The sequence below is a fragment of the Lissotriton helveticus genome, chromosome 3_2, assembly GCF_964261635.1.
Source record: "Lissotriton helveticus chromosome 3_2, aLisHel1.1, whole genome shotgun sequence".
NCBI classification, from domain to species: domain Eukaryota; kingdom Metazoa; phylum Chordata; class Amphibia; order Caudata; family Salamandridae; genus Lissotriton; species Lissotriton helveticus.
In genome coordinates this window covers 405,303,093-405,324,094 of record NC_136062.1, presented here as the reverse complement: position 1 = coordinate 405,324,094, position 21,002 = coordinate 405,303,093, and positions in this window count along the sequence as shown.

Below are 21,002 nucleotides of genomic sequence, written 5' to 3'. Positions count from 1 at the left end.
AAACCTACCTATTTTTGAAATAGGTCTTTTCAAGCTTGAATCTTTCTGAAACAGTTTCCTTGAATTACTAACCAGTTGTGCTACAAAGTTTGCTTTGTTTTTCTAAATTCCTGTGTGGTCATGGCCCAGCCTGTGGACATTCCGCAGCATAGTTGCATTGCGGTACGCAATAATATGCAGACTTACCAAGTCCCATTGGAAGGCTTGGCTGTGATTTTGGTGGTGAGTGCGGATGCTGCTTACCCTTACGAACTGTTTTATTCGTGGGTGATGTTTCCGGCGGTGGATGCAAATTCTGGTGTGTTCCACAACTACACTGCCTCTCCTGTGCCGAATGAATATACTCCGTACAGGGCACTGGAAATACCTATTGATCATTGGCAGCATCGCGTTTGGTTTGGTGGCACCCTACCCCATTCATTAACCGCTCCGAGGTTAGGTCCTTTGTCCATTCCAGGCACAAATTGGCCTGTTTTGGCTGGATTTACCCCTCATCCTCAACACGGCAATTGTACCCTGGTGGAGGTTCGTACACTACATGTAGTTTCAATTGCCGTGATTCGTGCATTAGTGCAATACATAGGTCGTCATCTCCCGGGTGGGGCCCCGGGGGGTCTGGCCCTTCCAGTAGGACAGGGCGGTTTGAAGCTCAGTCCGGTTATGGTCAATGCTGTGTTTGGTAAGCGTCCCGAAGACAAGGATGACTTTCCTTTCTGGCTTGCCGAGAAATTTGACCAACTGGAAGCAGTATTTCCTAATACAACTCCTGGAGATAACATAGAATCCTGACTATTAGTTTACCGAAGGATTTAGCACCCAAACTCGTTGACTGTGAAACCTGGGGGAAAACTTTTGCGGCTGTCTATGCGAGGTGTTACGGCACTCCATCTATGGCTGTACTGCCTACGATCATTAAACGTGTTCAAGATGATCACGGACCGGAGGCGGCGGTTGAATTGGGTATGCGCCTGTGTGGCTCCTTTGAAATAGTTTGCGATCTCATTCTTGCTAATGTCAAGGGGGATGCAGTGAACTTTCAGGTGGCTAATGCTTTGGCGGCAATCCCCGATGCCGATAAACCCCGTCAGCTAGCGAGGATTGTTGTGGCTGCTTATAAAACAGTGGGTCGCACTAGTAAGGGTCTAAGGCCTTTTACTGTCAAGGAGAAAAAACAACCTCAGGGGCAGTCTTCGGAGACAGAAGTTCAGCCCAAGTCCAAGAAACAAAATTGGCCTAAAAAGCAGAAACAGGGTAAGCAACAACAGCAGACTCAAGAATCTTATCCTGCGACTCCGATGCCTGCGCAGACAGAGCGAGTTTATGACTTACGCGATCGCGCGACGATTAAATCACCTGATCGATTTCAGGTTTCTGATCAATGCTCTCCTCGTTCCTTTCAGGAATCGTCGGCCGCTACGACCGGTGGTGGAGGAGGCGGAAGGGGTCGAGGTGGTCAACAAGGACGTGACCAGCCCCGCCCGAAAGAAGGTGCAGGGAAACAGGACGGCTCAACGCCGAAGAGACCGCAGTTTGCCAAAGAGAAAGTCACGGCTTTAACAGCGCATCGATATGCCACAGATAGTGAGAACGCGGCTTCGGACTCTGACTTGGGCTCTGACCTTGGTGGACAGCGCGGCGGAGATTACCATAGTGAGAGAGGCCCTGCATCCACTACTGAAGGTGACAGCGACTGACATTTCTGTTGTAATCGAAACAGCTGATACAAGAGTTGCTCCCCCTGATAGACTTTTTGAAATTGTCCTGTTAATCGAAGGTGACATACAACGAACAGTTAAAGGGGTATTTTGGAAAAATCTTTCATCTATGTATGACATTTTGCTTTCGGAGGCTGACTGACCCCCACCTTTTGTACTCGCGGCGCCGCGAAGGGAGGAGGTAATCCTCCCCAGTTTAGCGAACACAGTCTCGCCTCAGCATGCGCAGCATTTTGCAGAAGAGTGGGCTAAGGCTCTAGCGCCGGCTCTGTACCGCAACCAATGTGGTTGGGATAAATTGTCTCCATGCCACGAAATTCCGTTACGGTCTCAGCCACAGCCTCAACCTCAATATCCCATACGACGTGAAGCAAAATCTTCCGTCGCGGCAATCCTTGAACAATTGGAATATCAAGGAGTAATTGAAACTTGTGTGTCTCCGATGAATAACCCTCTTTTTACTGTAACCAAGCCCGACGGTTCATATCGTTTGGTGTTGGATTACCGGCATTTAAACTCCCATTGTCGTAACTGTGCTGTACAGAATACACACGGCTCTGGTTTGGTGGATAGTCTTGTGCGTAGTCGTTATAAAACCACGCTTGACATTTCTAACGGTTTTTATGCCCACAGATTGGATAGTCTTAGTTCCCAATGGACCAGTTTTACTTGCGCTGGGGTCCAAAAGCAATTTTGGCGTCTTGCGATGGGCTACAAGTATAGCCCTGGTATCTTCACTGCCCGCATTGTCTCTCTTTTAGAGAGTGTCGACCCAAATGCATGTTCGTATGTGGATGACATTTATCTCACAGACGACGAAATTTGGCAGCATCTGTGTCGAGTAAACAGTATTATTTGTGCCTTTGCGGACATGGGTTACAAATTAAACTTTGCAAAATCGCACATTGCAGAGTATACAGTGTTGTTCTTGGGCTACGAGCTCAACAATGAAGGTAGAGGTTTGGCTCTTCACTTCTTGGAGACATGCGCACATTTGCGCGCTCCCACAACACTGAAAAAATTACAGTCTTTGCTGGGTTTCTTGAATTTCAGAAGGACATACATTCCGGATTATGCCCAGCGTATCAAGCCTTTGTATGCTTTGATACAACCAACTTTTTCCAAATCATGCTGGCTGCCTGAGCACTCCGCCATTTTGCAATCCTTGCAGGCTGATCTGCTCGTGATAACCATACCAACCTGGTGATAAGAATCATCCCTGGGACGGTGGGTTTCACGTACCTTACTTTTAATGAGGGAGACACAGTACCTATAGCTTACAAATCACACTTGTACACTTCGGCTGAAATGCGATTTTCCACTGTGGAGAAAGTTTTAACGGCTGTGCAGATGGCGATTCTTAAAGAATGTGCCCTGTCACAGGGAAAACGCATGTTGGTTGTCACACCCTGTCCTGCCTTGGAGGCAGTTACTAAAGCCAGTGTATCTAACTCTAAAGCTTTGCACCCTCGGTGGATTCAATGGGCTGCATCCTTGACCTCTCAGGATGTCACGTTTATCTTTGACGCCACGTTACGGTCGTATGAGTACCTACAGTATGAATTCGTTCATCCGGCTCCTTTAGCAATGCGACCTTTGGAGGATTTCCATTGCATCATATACACTGATGGTTCAGCGCAGGTTGCGCATGGCTCTAAACACGCCTACGTTTCCGCATGCGCTATTGTGGTTGGTGCCATGGTGAACGATGAGTTCAAGTCCAGAGTCTTGCACACGCAGACTCTAGGGGACTGCACCGCATAATTGGCAGAGCTTAGTGCTCTTTTACTAGCATTGGAGTACGCAGATCCGAGTGTGACTACTCTTATTGTGAGTGATTCCTATTACTGTGTCCAGTCTTACAATGAGAACTTGTTCTTTTGGATTCAGAATGACTTTCGAGATTCCAAAGGTAGCACAATAAAACATAAAATGATCTGGGTTCGATTGGCTGAGCTAAAAGAGCAATTGCCACTCGTGTTTGTAATTCATACTCTTGGTCATAAGCGTGTGGGAGTCCACGCTGTTGGCAACTCGCTTGCTGTCCTGCTCTTCGCAGAAACGGTCGCTCCCCTCACCTCCCCCTCCTGGTGGTATCGTATGCGTAACTGATTCTCTCTTTGAAAAGCTTTCTGTGCAGCGCTCGAGAACGGTGTGCCCATCTGAACTACTGGCACTACTATTGAAATTGTTTGTGGGCAGTGCTTGTGTCGTACTACTGGCACTGTTATAGAAATTGATTGTGGGCAGCGCTCGTGTCGTACTACTGGCACTAATATTGAAACTGACTTTGCGCAGCGCTCGTGACCTGTGCGCTTTAGTGCCACTGCAATTGCTTTAAAATTTACATTCTGTGCGTAAATTAAGCTCTTGGTGTCGGAGTATTTGTTTACTGCTTGTTGTTCAGCCATTTTGTTGTGACCCCTTGCAGACCCTCCCTGCACCTAGATCCCGCCTCCCAGCTGACCCTCCCACCCACAGAGGTAAAGCCCGGGCTCACCCTCGTGAAGAGCTGTGTCCGTCCTGCTCTTCGCAGAAACGGTCGCTCCCCTCACCTCCCCCTCCTGGTGGTATCGTATGCGTAACTGATTCTCTCTTTGAAAAGCTTTCTGTGCAGCGCTCGAGAACGGTGTGCCCATCTGAACTACTGGCACTACTATTGAAATTGTTTGTGGGCAGCGCTTGTGTCGTACTACTGGCACTATTATAGAAATTGATTGTGGGCAGCGCTCGTGTCGTACTACTGGCACTAATATTGAAACTGACTTTGCGCAGCGCTCGTGACCTGTGCGCTTTAGTGCCACTGCAATTGCTTTAAAATTTACATTCTGTGCGTAAATTAAGCTCTTGGTGTCGGAGTATTTGTTTACTGCTTGTTGTTCAGCCATTTTGTTGTGACCCCTTGCAGACCCTCCCTGCACCTAGATCCCGCCTCCCAGCTGGCCCTCCCACGCTCCGCCCCCCCCACTCTCCATGTAAGCAGATGAACCTACGCGCAGCGTCCACGCGCTGCGGCCACGCTGAAGGTGCGCCAAAGGTAAGCCCGTCTGCGCCCGTCCGCGCCTGGACCGCGCCCAGCACCAGACCCCCTGGCCCCCGCGCAGCACCCTCCACCCACATCATGTATGATGCCGCCGCCCTCCTAGCCCTCAACCCCGGACGCATCCCTCATTGTTGCGTAGCTGCCCCCGGACACACCCACGGACCCTTCGCTTGCCACTCCTGTACATTTACCAGCATCAGACCCACAACACTAAGGCCAAACGCAGCTCCGACTCTAACCACCTGAAGTGCATTCTGCTGAACACCCGCTCGGTCCACAGACACGCCACCGAACTCTGGGATTTACTCGACACTACATCACCGGACGTCGCCTTCCTTACTGAAACATGGATGAACGCATCATCAGCACCCGACATCGCCGTAGCTATCCCAAACAATTACAAGATTATCCGGAAAGACCGCGCCGTCCAAACTGGAGGAGGCCTCGCCATTGTCCATAAGAACACCATCAAAATCACGACCCGCTCCGACGATAACCTTACAACCGCCGAACACCTCCACTTCCAGGTCCACACTAAACCTAGAACAACACTTAGAGGCACCCTCATCTACAGGCCTCCAGGAACCCGTAAACAATTCAGCGAAGACATCACCGACTTCATCAGTCCACATGCCCTCGCATCCGAGAACTACATCCTATTAGGAGACCTCAACTTCCACCTGGACAAGAAAAACGACTACAACACCACCACCCTTCTTGACAACCTGACCAATCTCGGCCTCAAACAACTTGTTGACACCCCCACCCATGTAGCCGGACACACGCTCGACCCAATATTCACCTCCAGCAAACACATCTCCTTTGACCGCACCACAGCTCTCTACTGGACAGACCACAGCTGTGTTCACTTCAGCTACAAAACAACCTCGACCCACAACCGCCCACAACCTATCCCCCGAAGAAAATGGAACACAATCACCACCGACCAACTCATCACATCGCTCAACCAAAACCCACCCGCCCTGTCATCGGACCCAAACCAAGCTGCCATCAAATTCAAACAATGGATCACTCACAGCGCTGACGAACTAGCACCCCTGAAAAACCATCTCACCAATCAAAACAATAATAAGGCCCCATGGTTCAATGATGACCTTAAGAAATCCAAAAAACTATGCCACACGCTTGAGAAGACATGGAGAAAAAACCCAACCTCGACAACATGACCACCCTCAAGGCAGCCACCCGCAAACACCACCAGCTGATCCGATCCACGAAGAAATCAGCATTCAAGAACCGACTTGACAACAACACCCATAACAGCAAGGAACTATTCAACATCGTCAAAGAATTCACCAACCCCACTGCAGCTTCAAACGACATCACTCCCTCCCAAGTCCTCTGCGATTCGCTATCCTCCTTCTTCTACAACAAAATTGCCGACATACACAACAGCTTCGAAAACAGCTCCAACAGACAACCCTCTCCACCCCCCTCAGAACATAAACCGACCTCCAACTACCTCAGCGCCTGGACCCCAATGACTACTGAAGACACCATCCGCCTCATGAACTCTATCCACTCTGGATCGCCAACCGACCCATGCCCCCACCACATCTTCAATAAAGCAGACTTCCATCATCGCACCCCATCTCCGTGATATCATTAACTGCTCCTTCATCTCTGCCACCTTCCCAGAAAGCTGGAAACACGCCGAAGTCAGCGCCCTCCTGAAAAAACCCACAGCAGACCCATCTGAACTTAAAAACTACCGACCCATATCCCTCCTCCCATTCCCGGCCAAAGTCATTGAGAAAGCCGTCAATAGCCAACTCGCCGTCTTCCTCGAATCCAACAACTCCCTCGATCCCTCACAGTCCGGCTTTCGAGCCAAACACAGCACCGAGACCGCCCTCATCGCAGCAATAGACGACATCCGAACACTACTGGACAACGGAGAAACAGTGGCCCTCATCCTACTCGACCTCTCCGCCGCCTTCGACACAGTATGTCATAGCACACTCATACAACGCCTCAACAACGTTGGAATACAAGGAAAAGCTTTGAATTGGATCATCTCGTTCCTCGCCGGAAGAACCCGAGAGTCCGTCTCCCCCCATTCAAATCAGAGGCCACCGAAGTCATCTGTGGTGTACCACAAGGATCTTCACTCAGCCCCACCCTCTTCAACGTATACATGAGTCCCCTCGCATCCATCGCACGCCAACACAACCTCAACATCATCTCCTACGCAGACGACACCCAACTGATCCTCTCCCTCACCAAAGACCCAAACACCGCCAAAACCAATCTACACGAAGGAATGAAAGAAGTAGCAGAATGGATGAAGAACAGCCGTTTAAAACTTAACTCGGACAAAACGGAAGTCCTCATCTTAGGATCATCCCCCTCTGCCTGGGACGACTCATGGTGGCCACCGGCCCTGGGTACTGCACCCATACCTACAGACCACGCACGTAACTTGGGCTTCATCCTAGACTCCTCCCTCTCGATGACCAGACAAGCCAACGCCGTCTCTTCTTCTTGCTTCAACATCCTACGCATGCTCAAAAAAAGCTTCCGCTGGATCCCCACCGAAACAAGAAAGACAGTCACCCACGCATTGGTCACCAGCCGATTGGACTATGGAAATACCCTTTACGCCGGGACCACAGCCAAACTACAGAAAAAACTCCAACGCATCCAAAACGCCTCAGCCAGACTCATACTGGACATTCCCCGTCATGCTCACATTTCCGGTCACCTGAAGGATCTCCACTGGCTCCCCGTCAACAAAAGAATAACGTTCCGCCTCCTCACCCACGCACACAAGGCCCTCTACGACCTAGGACCCGAATGCCTCAACACACGACTGTCCTTCTACTCACCCACCCGCCAACTACGATCATCCAATCAAGCCCTCGCCGCAATTCCGCGCATCCACAGATCCACCATGGGGGGAAGATCCTTTTCGTACTTAGCGGCCAAGACCTGGAATTCTCTCCCCACTCACCTCCGACTTACACAGAACCACCTCTCCTTCAGAAAACAACTAAAAACCTGGCTATTCGATATGTAATGCACCCACCCTCACTCAAGCGCCTTGAGACCCTCTGGGTGAGTAGTGCGCTATACAAATTCCTGAACTTGAACTTGAACTTGCTGATGAAGCAGCGAAATCAGCGGTATCGACATTGTTGCAGCGGTTACACGGTCCAAAAGTAAGATTGATAATGACATCTTGGCGGCAGTAGTTGGCACTGAGAAGGGAAGTAAACATCCTACGGGGTTCCCTTCGAAGTACACATACCACTTAAGTCCCGTTAAGGTTCCTTTTGTGAAAATACCTGATGTTGGCGAACGTTTGATTCCCAACTCTGATCGCAGGGCAAACTTGATTACAGAAGCGAATGAAGGTGTAGCGTCTGCGCATGCGGGCGTTTCAGCCACTGTTACTCAATTACAACTACGATTCTGGTGGCGGGGACTGTACAAACTGATGCGCAACTATGTCCTACAATGTGACATCTGCCAGCAGATTAAACCTTCGACTGTTTCGCGTCCGCCCCAGACGCAGTTGTACATATCTAATAAACCGCTTGCCTGTGTTTATTTAGATCACTGTGGTCCTTTTTCTTCTGATACTGCGTATAAGTACATCTTAGTAGCAGTTGATTCATGCACACGCTTTGTATGGGTATGGCCCTATCGCAGCGCTGATTCGCAGACTGTCATAAGAGATTTGCGTGTCTTTGTAGGGATTTTTGCCTGTGGTACCTTCCATTCGGATCAGGGTCCGGCTTTCGCCTCTAAGGCGTATAAGGATGCCATGACTTCGATGGGGGTCCCAGTCAAGTTTTCGTCTCCATACAGACCTGAGGGTAATAGTGTAGTGGAGCGAATGAACTCTGACTTAAAGCAATCTTTGACAGCACGTGTTAAAAGCACTGGCAGAAAATGGCTTGCCCACCTCAGTGGCGTGCAGCGTGCTCTTAATAATCTCCCTAGAAGGTCTCTGGGTGGGCGGACCCCGTACGAAATGCTCTTTGGTATCAAGATGTTTGTTCCGGACCTTGACGGTCTGGACGGCGTGTTCCGCACCACAACCTTTGACATAGATGAACATTTCAATGTATTACAGGATCTACAAAAGACCAGAGACAGTCTTGCAAAGGAACATTTGCCCTCCACATCGGATGATGCGTTGCAGATCCCGGTAGTTGGCTGGCGACCCCAAGTTGGAGAACTGGTTTGAGAGAAGATCGATAACAAGAAAGAATTTGGTCCTTCCTATCGAGCTCCGGTTCCCGTGCTTGGAGTGAAGGGCACACGAACAGTCATTTTACCACCAATACCTGGTCGTAAGGAAAACAGGTTTATCTCTATTGATAATGTCAAGATACACAGAGTGGCCGATTCTTCATAGTATTACTCCGGCAGTCTCCTGTCCTTCGATTGCGAGACATACTGTTATGGCATCTTCTTCTAATCCGTTGCCTGAGGTGGCCCTTGAGATGCCTGCCGTTTCCAGTCCTTTATTAAGTACATTACCAATTGATCGAATTGATGAACTTGATACACTTACCCTACTGACTTATCGATGCCTGATTTGCAAACACGTTCAGCCACTGAATCTAGGTTCTCTTTTGACTCTGTTTCGCAAACTTCGAAAAAACCCTCACGTTTTGCAGTATATGCCACATTATTTAAAAAACATTTTTTGATTCCTCCTTGGACATATATTTGGCTGGTGCTTTTTGGTGTATACCTTTTTATGACAGTCGATTTTGGGTTTTATTTTTTCCGCCTTATTGAAGGGCACTATGTTGAAGAAAGATCATGCATTCGACAACTTAATGGAACTTTGGCACCACTTTCCTCGTCCCATGCTGCACATCGCCTGAAGAGAGACTTACATTTTGTTAACATCACAGCTTGGCCTGTTCTTGATGGGATTGTGTGGGATGCGGTTAAATTTCAAATTCATGGCCCTACTGAAGTGGTTAATGTCCCCAATGTACTGAGAGTAAACATGGGGAATGTAGTGAAACAAATCATACGGTCTGATGATTGGGATGTTCAGCCCGTTGAATCGTTATCTTCTGATTTGAAGTACTATGCTGCCTTTGATGCTGAAGATTTATACTTAGATTCTGCTAATTATGGTGAATTGTTTGGCTTCCAACATTTTGGCAATCATTTTCTGCATAAAACTAATTCCAAAAGGGACATTGTAAATTATACTCAGTGGGAACATTGCCCAGCTCCTTTACAGGGCAGTTCGAATACCTTTTTGAAAAAGTACACTTATTTCACAGACTTTAATCAGTCAAATCCCAGCTCTTTTTATTTCAAAATGACACAGAAGCCCATGTCCAAGGGTCGACTTACCGATACTAAATTGCTGTATTCGAAGTCCTTTCTAGACGAGTTAGCTGTTGAAGGCTACGAATTGTGGAAGGAAATCATTGACCTTCAATCGGTTTGGGGTTCCAAAAGTTGGCAGGTTCAAGGCACTGAGGCTTTGCACCGTGCTTGTCTCATCCCAAATCATAGGTTGTTCTTGAATTACTACCATTTCTCAAACGACATGCTTTGGATTGGCTCCTTCTAAAAAATTAAATACTCCTACTATCACTGATTTGGATGAATATTCCGGTTGAAATAATGTTACACAGTTTTCAATTAATGAATTGCAGGCCCTATTATTGAATACAACCTTTATCATTTCCAGTTTGGACCCAAAAGGTTGGCTGATGTGGCACAGAAGTTCCGACTCATGCCAACATCGTTTTCTGGGTTTAGCCGATGGGTTCACACATGTCAGACCTGACCCCTGCTTTGATGTTGACCATTCTGTCACCACTTACTCTGTAGGAAAGTTGTGTCAGAATTAGCTGAAACATTCTACCTTGGCTGCGGTTAAACTGCATCTTTCCAAGCTTAGTGAGGATGTGGATTTGAACGATTTCATTAAAGGCCCGGCTAGTGGTAGATCTAAAAGAATGATATATGCAATTTACAATGAAATCTGGAAAACTTCACAAATTGAGGCTGCTACATGCCTTAGAGCTATTGATCAAGCAAACTTAGAAAAAGTACTTGCAGTTGTGGATAATAGTATTAACATGCTTTCTTCCCGCATTTACACGTTGAATAACATTGTGTCTTCTGTTGTTAATATTGTGCAAGATGAGGTGTCTGTATTATACCATGGACAAAATCAATTGCGTTCTATTATGCAATTTGCATGGACCCTGCAAACACTGAAGGCTGGGCGTGTCCCTTGGGGTTACATGAATGTTTCCTCTCTTTTTGCCCCTTTCAATTAGACTGACAAGCAGCGCTTGCTTTCCATGCGAGATGCATCTTTTTCCATGTTACACATTGAGAAATTGGAGTCTTTGCCGTTTTCTGTGGCAGAAGCCACTGCTGCAACGTGGCTTATCCACGGTTTAATTACATTACGATTTGCTTTATATAAATTTACAAATTGTATGCGTTATATTGCCATAGGTAGATATGAACCCTTAGGCAGTTCATTCCTCCATGAAGTATGGTCCCTTCCATTCACATACGGTTGTCTCAAAGACGAGAAAGAGGTTTATCTAAAAGGGGAGGAGTGCACGGAAACACCGGAGCACTGATTAATCTGTAGACACATTCAATTACACGGTTCATGGAACCAGAACCGGCCTAATTTAGCCTGTGTTTTAAAAAGGGACTCCTGTTCCCGCGATTGTTCCTACATTCACATTGCTGGCGAATGGGAGTTATTTAATTTTAAATAACGAAGACTGTTGTGGGTTAATTAAAGGTGTCGGTTATGTGGTGACCGTATCAGAACGTGTGGTGTGTTGCAAAAACGTTCTGTATCCTCCTACACATGGAAATTCAGATGTATCCCAACCTTGAAAACAGAGTTCAATGGAATGAGTAGAATAAGAGGCTTTTGTCTCAAAAAGAAGTGGCCTTGAGTTCAGCTCGCGAAACATTCGTCCTTCACATAGCTAACATGCGCACAGAAGTGCAAGCGCTATTAAATACTGATTTGCCTTTACATTTCAGCGAGTTGGTCCATCAAATCTTTAATGCCTCCTCCACGTCTGGCCTGCCGAATTTTTTTAAATTAGTTAGTAGTGGTCTCTGGTCTTGTGACGTCTTTTGAAAAGATTTTTGGGGTCATCCCTGCTTTCTTTCACAATATCTTTTCGAGTTTATTTGGAGGGTTTCCTGTTTTGCTGGCGCTGGCTGCAGGCGTTCTGGTGATATTCTATTTTATTAAAAATGGATGCCCCTCATGTGCTAGAAAACGCACAGCCCAACCTGGCACTATTTTGCAACCGGATGCTTGACTACTATGGCACCCTGCTGCTTGCGACTTTAAGCACGGCATTTAGATTATCTTTTTGATTTTCCTATTTCACATGTGTCCAGCCTGTGTTTCATTGCCTGAGCTGCGATTTCGACTGGGCCATTGATTTGTGTCTCTGCAAGATGGTATCTCCTGATGTCGATTTTAATCGCCTGATGGGTCCCGTAGCGGCTCATGAGTTGGTTTGTCCTGGCGAAAGGATTATGGCCTTGGCAGCGATGCATGGACTAATGGGTCAATGGAACATACTTGCTGCAGCGCAAGACTTCTTGGCACAGAGCTATATCGAGAACCCACCGAGTTGTCCTTTGATAATGCTAGAGGCTGCGGTGCTGGATGAGCATGCATGCTCTTTCCCACTTCTAAATTGGATGGCTGAACTGTTTTCGGATGATGACAGTGATTTCCTGCTGAAAGCTGTTGCTGCATATTTTGCATATTCGGTCATGTCCTGAAAAACATTCGTGACTTTGGCTGAGGTCCCCTTCATTTTCCAAAATTTTTACCGACCCAGACCTATTAGCTTGAGTAATAGTACACTTTTACAATTTGAATTTTTTTACAAATTAGCTTGACTAGTTGCTATTGAACTCTGTTTTCATTACATACCCTGTTCTGATCACAGAACTTCCAGTCGTGCTGGCTACATTTTTTATTTTGTCCGTGCTTGGATCATTGGGGGGGGGGGTCATATAGATACTGCTTGCCTATATATCGTGTTAAGTTAGCATGAGTCTATTAATGTGTTTAAACACCTTTTTTCCTTTAGCTGCTTTTGCACACGACACATAATTGTTGTTTTAGCTTTCAACCTAGAAGAGCGGTGTGATTTAGATGAGAATAATATGATATTGCTCTGATATCAGCTTTGTTTGGTAAAACATGTCTGCACAGTGAGTGCTGAAGTTTCCCAGGCTAACTCGACACGGTGTTGGTTTAAGGTCTGATCTTCGCACCTTTCTAGACATACCATGAATGCAGCTGCTGCCAAGATTTGGCTTTACGCACGTTTTATATTGCTTTGCTGAGAGCACACGTTAGACACTTGATGGTGCTACACCTACAGAGAGCTGGTGGAAGATGATGTGATCCTCTGCCACTGAGATTTTGAGGTATGGGCCCGCCCTGCTAAAACCCAATGAGACCTTCATAGATAATAATATTCTATGCTAGTTAGGGAGGGTGAGCTTCAGGTGTTGCTAAAGCCTATTCATTTAAGCTCATTAGCATGCTATCACCTTTTGCATTTTATGGACTGTTAACTATGCTGATAACTTTGCTTTGCTTGTGATAATATGTTTGCTAGTATTATCTAAGATACTGCGTTTGAGAACCCTGCATTAGTAAATAAATATTTCAAACGTGCACGTGTCCTCGGTTACTCCACGTTCTGGTTTGTAATGATTGCATAACGAAAGAGTGTTCATGTGTTCCACGATGCCTGAGGTATCCTAAGTTCATGTTCTGGTCTGTCTAATCATTGGGAAGTCATACTGAACAATGAGACACTGTAGCTAGCTCAGTAAGGGGATTTTGGGTACTAAGGTGAGTTTTTGGGCACCCTGATTCACTAAGGTTCCGAATCTCTATGCACAGTTCTGTAGGAGAACAGAATTCCCGCTACAATTTGGAGTTGACCATCGAAGGAGTATGCAGGTAGGTGGAGGAAGCCCTTGACATATTTAGTGTCTGATCCAGAATAATGAGAGTTTTTGCTTCTGTGCCAGCCATTTTCAATTTAAATGACAACTTAGGAACCAGATACTGATACAACATGTTTACTTTTTCCATGGCCTTGAGTGGTTATAGGTTTGGACCCCACCTTATTAGAACCTCATTTATGTTGCTGGTACTTGTATGTCCTGTGTGTGGATCAAAGTTCAAATCGAGGTATCTATCATTGTCACCTGGAAGAATCTTCTGGTTATTTTTTTTCAAATTGCCATGGTTAGCATTTATTCACAGGAATTTATCTTTATGGTTGACTGATGAAGAAACTGTGGGTCTAAGTCACATTTTTTTTATGTTTAATAAGTTTTATTGAATAAATGTTGCTCATAGAACATAGGCCAAAAGACAACTAATTAGCTAATAACCAACATATAAGATATAAATAGGCAATAAAACATATCAGAAAGCTGTTTTCATTGTAAGAATTATAAAGGAGGGGGAGGAGAGAGGAAGGGAGAAAGGGGAAAATAAGAAAAACTTTGCAACTGAAAATCAAAAAACAATAGTACTCTAAAGAACAATAAGAGTAAAATTAACATATTTGCATATGACTAATAGACTTCTAAAGGTTGGACAAGAGGAAAAAGGCAAAAAAAAAGAAATTATGGTTGTTGGAAATTCTCCGAACAATTACGGGAACATGACCAATTAAAGTATTTTTCAAATAATTAGTTAGCAGTAGCCAAAATATATTTAATGTTAATTAAGTAATTATGTATTTTTATTTATTGGTATTGATAATACATTTTATATTAAATAATTATTAATTGGTAATTACTTTTTATTAATTGGTAATTAATTTTATGAATTGATTAATTGGTAATTATATTAAGTTTACTAAGTTATTATTGAAGTGTGATGAGAGGTTAGAGGGTGATAGGGTGGGAAGTTTTTTAATTGTAATTAAGTAATTATTTAGTTTAGTGTTGAGTGTTCATAATTAATTTGTTGTTAATGATTAATTGGTAATGACATTTTAATAATTGATATATTGTGTGGGGAGAAATTCTTCGATTGTTAATTAATTAATAATTGGTAATTACATTTGTTGAATTATAATGTATTGGTATTTATCAAGTATTTATTGTTAATTAATGATTAATTGCTAAATATTGGTTAATAATTATTAATTTGGGGTTTTGAAAATTGTTTATTTTTTATTTCATTATTATTTGGTAATTCATTTTTTATAATTATTATTTAATTGTATTTATCATCCATTTAATTGCTAATTAATTGGTAATTATTTGTAAGTAATTATTTACTGGTATTGTTAATGAATGAATTGTTATTTAATAATTAAATTATTATTTACTAAAAATATATATTTTAATTATTAGAAAGTAATTTTAACCCCTACGCTATCCAACACTTTCTCTACTGTTACATCCTCTGGAGTTGGAATAGTAATTTTAACTCCTATGCTATCCAACACTTTCCCTACTGTTGAACTCTCTGGAGTTGGAATAGTAATTTTTACCCCTACGCTATCCAGCTCTTTCCCTACTGTTGCACCCTCTGGAGCTGGATTAGTAATTTTAACCACTACGCTATCCAACACTTTCCCTACTGTTGCACCCTCTGGCGTTGGAATAGTAATTTTATCCCCTACGCTATCCAACACTTTCCTGAAATAGAAATTTTCACCCCTACGCTATCCAACACTTTCCCTACTGTTGCACTCTTTGGAGTTGGAATAGTAATTTTTACCCCTACGCTATTCAACACTTTCCTTAATTTTGCACTTTCTGTAGTGGGAATAGTAATTTTTACCCCTACGCTATCCAATATTTACTGTTTTAGTTAATGTAGTGTATAATTTATTACATTTGTTTTGTTAATTTGTTATATATAGTTTTGATATTTTTATTTATATTATTGTTGTATGTGTATGTATATATTTATAATTTGTAATTTTTTTTAGCAATTTATAAGTTATTATAATAATTAATTGCAAATATTATTAAGTAAGTATATATATTATATTTTATATGTATATGTTTAGTTTTTGTTTACATTATGGGGCCGATTCCGATTTGGGAAAAAATGTCAGGATTGCACTCCGCAGGATCCGCATGCAGAAATAATGCTCCACCTCCGGACCTCCCGAACACCCCGAATGTATATCACAGGGTGTTCAGGTGATACGGTGAGGGAAAAAACCCAAAAGGGGAAAAAACCCAAAAGAAAAGATAGAAGGAAGGGACAGCGGGGGAAAAGAAGCTTGAAGAAAAACACACAACTGGTTACTAATAATCTTAACTCTACACTTATTACATTCTCACTAAAACAAGGACTTTATGAATCACCTGTGATAGGTCTGGTGTCTGAACCTTCATACAGCTGTGTCTTCTGTTTTCCCTTCTGCCCTAAACAACACAATGATCGCTATTAACATAGGTAATGAAACGCTACACTTCCTAAAGCAAATGCTCTCTCCAAATACATACCCTGAAAGTATAAAGCAAAACCTCTGAGAAATCACTCAAGAAGGCAATTGAGTTCCAGAGCTTAATTCCAATAATGAAATGTACAAAAGTATATATTTATCGTGTATGCAGATTCCTTCTCTGCAATAATGTACTGAAGTGCCCAAACACCGCACAACACGTATCAAAGGTAAACCAAACACGGTATGGTGTAGTTTCAGCACTACTACCATCCGCTTTGGTATTTGTAATCCAACAAGATTATGAAGCAACGTACAACGTCATGTTTTCATGACGGCAATGCGGAGGACCCCCCCCTGTATTCCGCCACTGGAATATATGAGGCAAGCAAACAATTGAACAAATAATAAGACACTCTTAACCGAGTGTTCGGAATGTTCTTTTCCCAATCCACGCAGCCGCGAGGCGCAGTTGGGCTCATGCAACCCTAGCACCGAGCCGTTGCCAAGAAAACATAGCAGCGCGCATTGACAGCGCAATCACCCATTACCATAACGATACCTTCCCAGGTAAAGACGAACTCCTTATTCACAGCCAGGATCCAAGGACATCGGGAACAGATGCTCGCACAAGCACAGCCAAATCACGAGCGCCGTTCTCCCAGTACCGCCCCGCTATATCCTGCTGGGCCGCTAAGGTTCATGGGACTTGTGGTTCGGGGGCCCTGAATGATGGGACTTGTAGTTCAGGTAGGCGCGCACATCGATCTAAATCCTGACAGCATGCCCTCCTCCCATGCGCCTCCTAGGACCTGGTTTGGCAGGAAACCTCGAGTGAAAGGACCTGACCGCTCTAGGCGCATGTACGTTGTGCCAGGGCTCCCAAGAGTCATCCTCGTTCAAATACCCCTTACATGAAACCAGTTACCAGAGCACCCCCCTACGCAATTTAGAGTCACAAACAGACCTCACCTCGTACTCCAGATTCTCTTCGCAGTCCACAGGGGGTGGCGCCATTCTACGAGAAGTGAGGGCTCACTTTAACAGATGCACATGGAACACCGGATGAATTCTCAAAGTGTTGGGCAACTTCAATTTGTACGCCACAGGATTTATTCGACGCACTATGGGATAGGGTCCAATGAAACGTGGGTGGAAGACGCTCCTCAACTTGAAACGAATGTACCTTGTTGAGAGCCACACCTTGTCTCCTACCTTGAACGGAGGACCCGGATCACTGTGTTTATCCTCCCATTTTTTGTACACCTCTTTCGCCTTTAGCAGATGTTTTTGTACCCCCCTTATGCACCTTCCTTAAAGCCAGAACACGTTCCCTCACTGTGGGCTGATTGTTCAAATCAGCGGGGATGTCGATTGGCAAAGTGTTAGCATCGTAGCCAAAGTTAGCCTTGAAAGGCGACATACCTGTTGAACTGTGCCATGAATTGTTATATACCAATTCAGCCATCCATAATAAATCCATGTCTCACCTTCCTACCGGTTTAGTAGCAGCCCAACATTCCCAAGACCCCAAAGACCTGGAGCTCTTGATTTCTTCCAAAAACCTCTCAGCGTGAACCACACACACTACCTTAGCAGAAGGGATGATGGATTGCTGTTCCTCCTCGTGCTGCTTGTAGGTATTTCTTGCCTGGACAACGCATCTGCTTTCCTGTTCTCTACACCAGGTCGAAAGGTCACCACGAAATTGTACTCAAAAAGAAAAGCATCCAACGCATTTGCCTTTGCGTTAGATGTCTCGCTGAGGTCATATACTGGAGATTCCGGTGATTGGCATATACGGTCACCACATGACAAGCCCCCCAGAGATAAGACCTCCATTCTTGAAACTCCATCTTTATGGCCAAGAGTTCTTTCTCTGCTATAGTGTAATTGACCTCCGCAGGGCTCAATTTCTTTGACAATAAGCAACAGGATGGAGCTGACCATTGTATGAATCTTTCTGAGAAAGAATTGCCCCTATGGCTTCATCCGAAGCATCTGCTTCCACTATGAAGGGACTTTCTAGTACAGGGTGTGCCAACACTGGTGCTGTGGTGAAGGCTCTTTTCAGGGCCTGAAAAGCTTTATCAGCCTCACTCGTCCATACAAAAGGTGTTCCCTTTCTTAACAACTTAGTGATGGGAACCGCTGTCTGAGAGAAGTGCAGAATGAACCGACGATAGTAATTTGCGAATCCCAAAAAACTCTGCACTTCCCTCACATTCCTTGGGGCTGGCCAATCCTGGACTGCCTGTACCTTTCTTCCAGACATCTGTAGTCCATGTGGGCTGAGATTCACACCCAAAAACTCCACCTCCTGTACCCCAAACTCACATTTGCTCAGCTTTACGTACAAGTTATGCTCTCTAAGTTTGTCCAGAACCTTACACACCTGAGCAGTATGACATGAGACATCCTGGGAGTATATCAAAAATCGTCAATGTACATTACCACAAACCGATCCACATACTCCTTCAACACATCATTTATAAAGAATTGAAATGCTGCTGGAGCGTTACAAAGCCCGAAGGGAATCACCAAATATTTGTAAAGACCAAATCTCATCTTGAACGCCGTTTTCCACTCGTCCCCCTCTCTTACACGGACCAGGTGATAAGCCCCACGTAAATCCAAACGGGTGTAAATCTTAGCCTCTCTCACCTGGTCGAGCAAGACTGAGATGAAAGGAAGAGGGTAAAGATTGCGTGTGGTATTTTTGTTTAGTACGCGATAGTCTACGCACGCTCTCAGGTCCCCATTGGCCTTTGCAATGAAAAACAGAGGGGATGCCGCTGGAGAGCGGGAAGGCCTGATGAACCCCAAACTCAAGTAGTGGTCTATGTATTCTTTCAAGTGGGTGGTTTCAGACACAGACAAGGCGTATACTCTGCATGTTGGTATCGTAGCCCCGTCCACCAAATCAATGCGGCAGTCATAATCCCTGTGGGGAGGTAAGGTTTCCGCTTTAGTCTCACTGAATATATCGCTATAAGACCTATATTCAATGGGTAGTTGAACATCCGTTTCTGCAGCAGTAGCTGCCAAAAAAGGGGTGGTTAACACCGCAACGTGAGCCAGAACACAAGGCACTAAGTGATCCTGGCCAAACTCGGGTACAAAACGGAATGTTTTGATCTTCTAGTCTACCACCGGATTGTGTCTACGCAACCAAGGCATGCCTAAAATGACCTCATATTGAGGAGCTGCGATAATATTCAGTGTCAAATTCTCCGAATGCACATATCCCTGCAACACCAGAGACAAACCTACTTCACTGGTTCTTTCAGTTATTTGGCCCGATGTTAAAGGTTGCCCATCAACTGCTAAAACGTCTTCGGGGTTCTCCCTTGGAACACGAGGCAAAGCTAGACGTGTTACTAGGCCATCGTCTATAAAATTGCCTGTGGCTCCAGAATCCAACATCACCATAACCTGATGTTGCTCATGTTCGCATTCAATTGTCATGACAACCACAAGATGCGATTCAGTTTCCTCTTGTCCTATAGAGGACAGCGAGGTGAATTTCCATTCATGTCCCCCTTCGGCCCTGGGTTTGTTGTCTTCCTTCTGTTCTATTTCGGACACAGTCGTAGATACAGCCACCTTCTTAAACCTGTTGACACTACCCGAAGTCCTGGGTTTGGAGGGGCATTCCCTGACGTAATGCCCCTTCTTCCCACAGTACATGCATAAGCCCTGTACTCTCCTTACTTCCCTCTCTTCTCTTGACAAAGGGGCCCTAAGTGCTCCGATCTCCATAGGCTCAGGAGTGGACTCTGATCCCCCCGGTATCTTACGAGGTATTCTTTCAAAACTATATGTTCCTCTTTCCCATCTTCTTCTACTACTCCCTCTCTCTGTCAAACGACTATCCAGTCTTAACGCCAGGTTCACCATATCCACATATGTAGTAGGCTGTGGATCTACCTGTGCCACCATATCTTTTAATTCCTCTTTCAACCCCTGGTAAAAAAGGGACATCCTTTTCTCCTCTGGCCATTCCGCTTCGGCCACCAGCCTGTTAAACGCAGTCAAGTAAGTAACAAGTTCTCCCTTACCCTGCCTCAATTCTAGGAGTTCTCTGTCAGCGCTAAACGACGTAGCCCTTCGGTCAAAAACCCTCTCGAATTCTGTTATAAAAGCTGACCAGTCTGACAGGATAGCGTCATCACGTTTTACTAAGGGCACCGCCCAATTAGCCGCATCCCCCACTAAATACGAGATAGTGAATGCCACCCTGGAATGGTTCGTAGGGAAAGAAGATGGCTTACATGAAAAGTGCATGAGAACTTGAGTTAGGAACACCTGTACCTTGCGTGGGTCACCTGAGAACCTTTCAGGATTAGCCAAAGGGATGGGTGGAGTCACTGTAACCTGTACGGAGGAGGCAGGGGCGGAAGCATTAAAAGGGTTACCACCCAAACGGTCCACCTTCTCCCGTAAAGCAGCTGTCTCGGCCTTAGAGGAGTCCAACTCCTGCTGTACCAATACCAAAGCATGCAACACATCCTCCATGGACGCCATTACTCCTACACACGGACCGGGCAGAGTGAAATTCTTGGGCTCGTGATTCTGCCAGGATTGCACTCCGCAGGATCCGCATGCAGAAATAATGCTCCATCTCCGGACCTCCCGAACACCCCGAATGTATATCACAGGGTGTTCAGGTGATACGGTGAGGGGAAAAACCCCAAAAGGGGAAAAACCCAAAAGAAAAGATAGAAAGAAGGGACAGCGGGGGAAAAGAAGCTGTAAGAAAAACACACAACTGGTTAATAATAATCT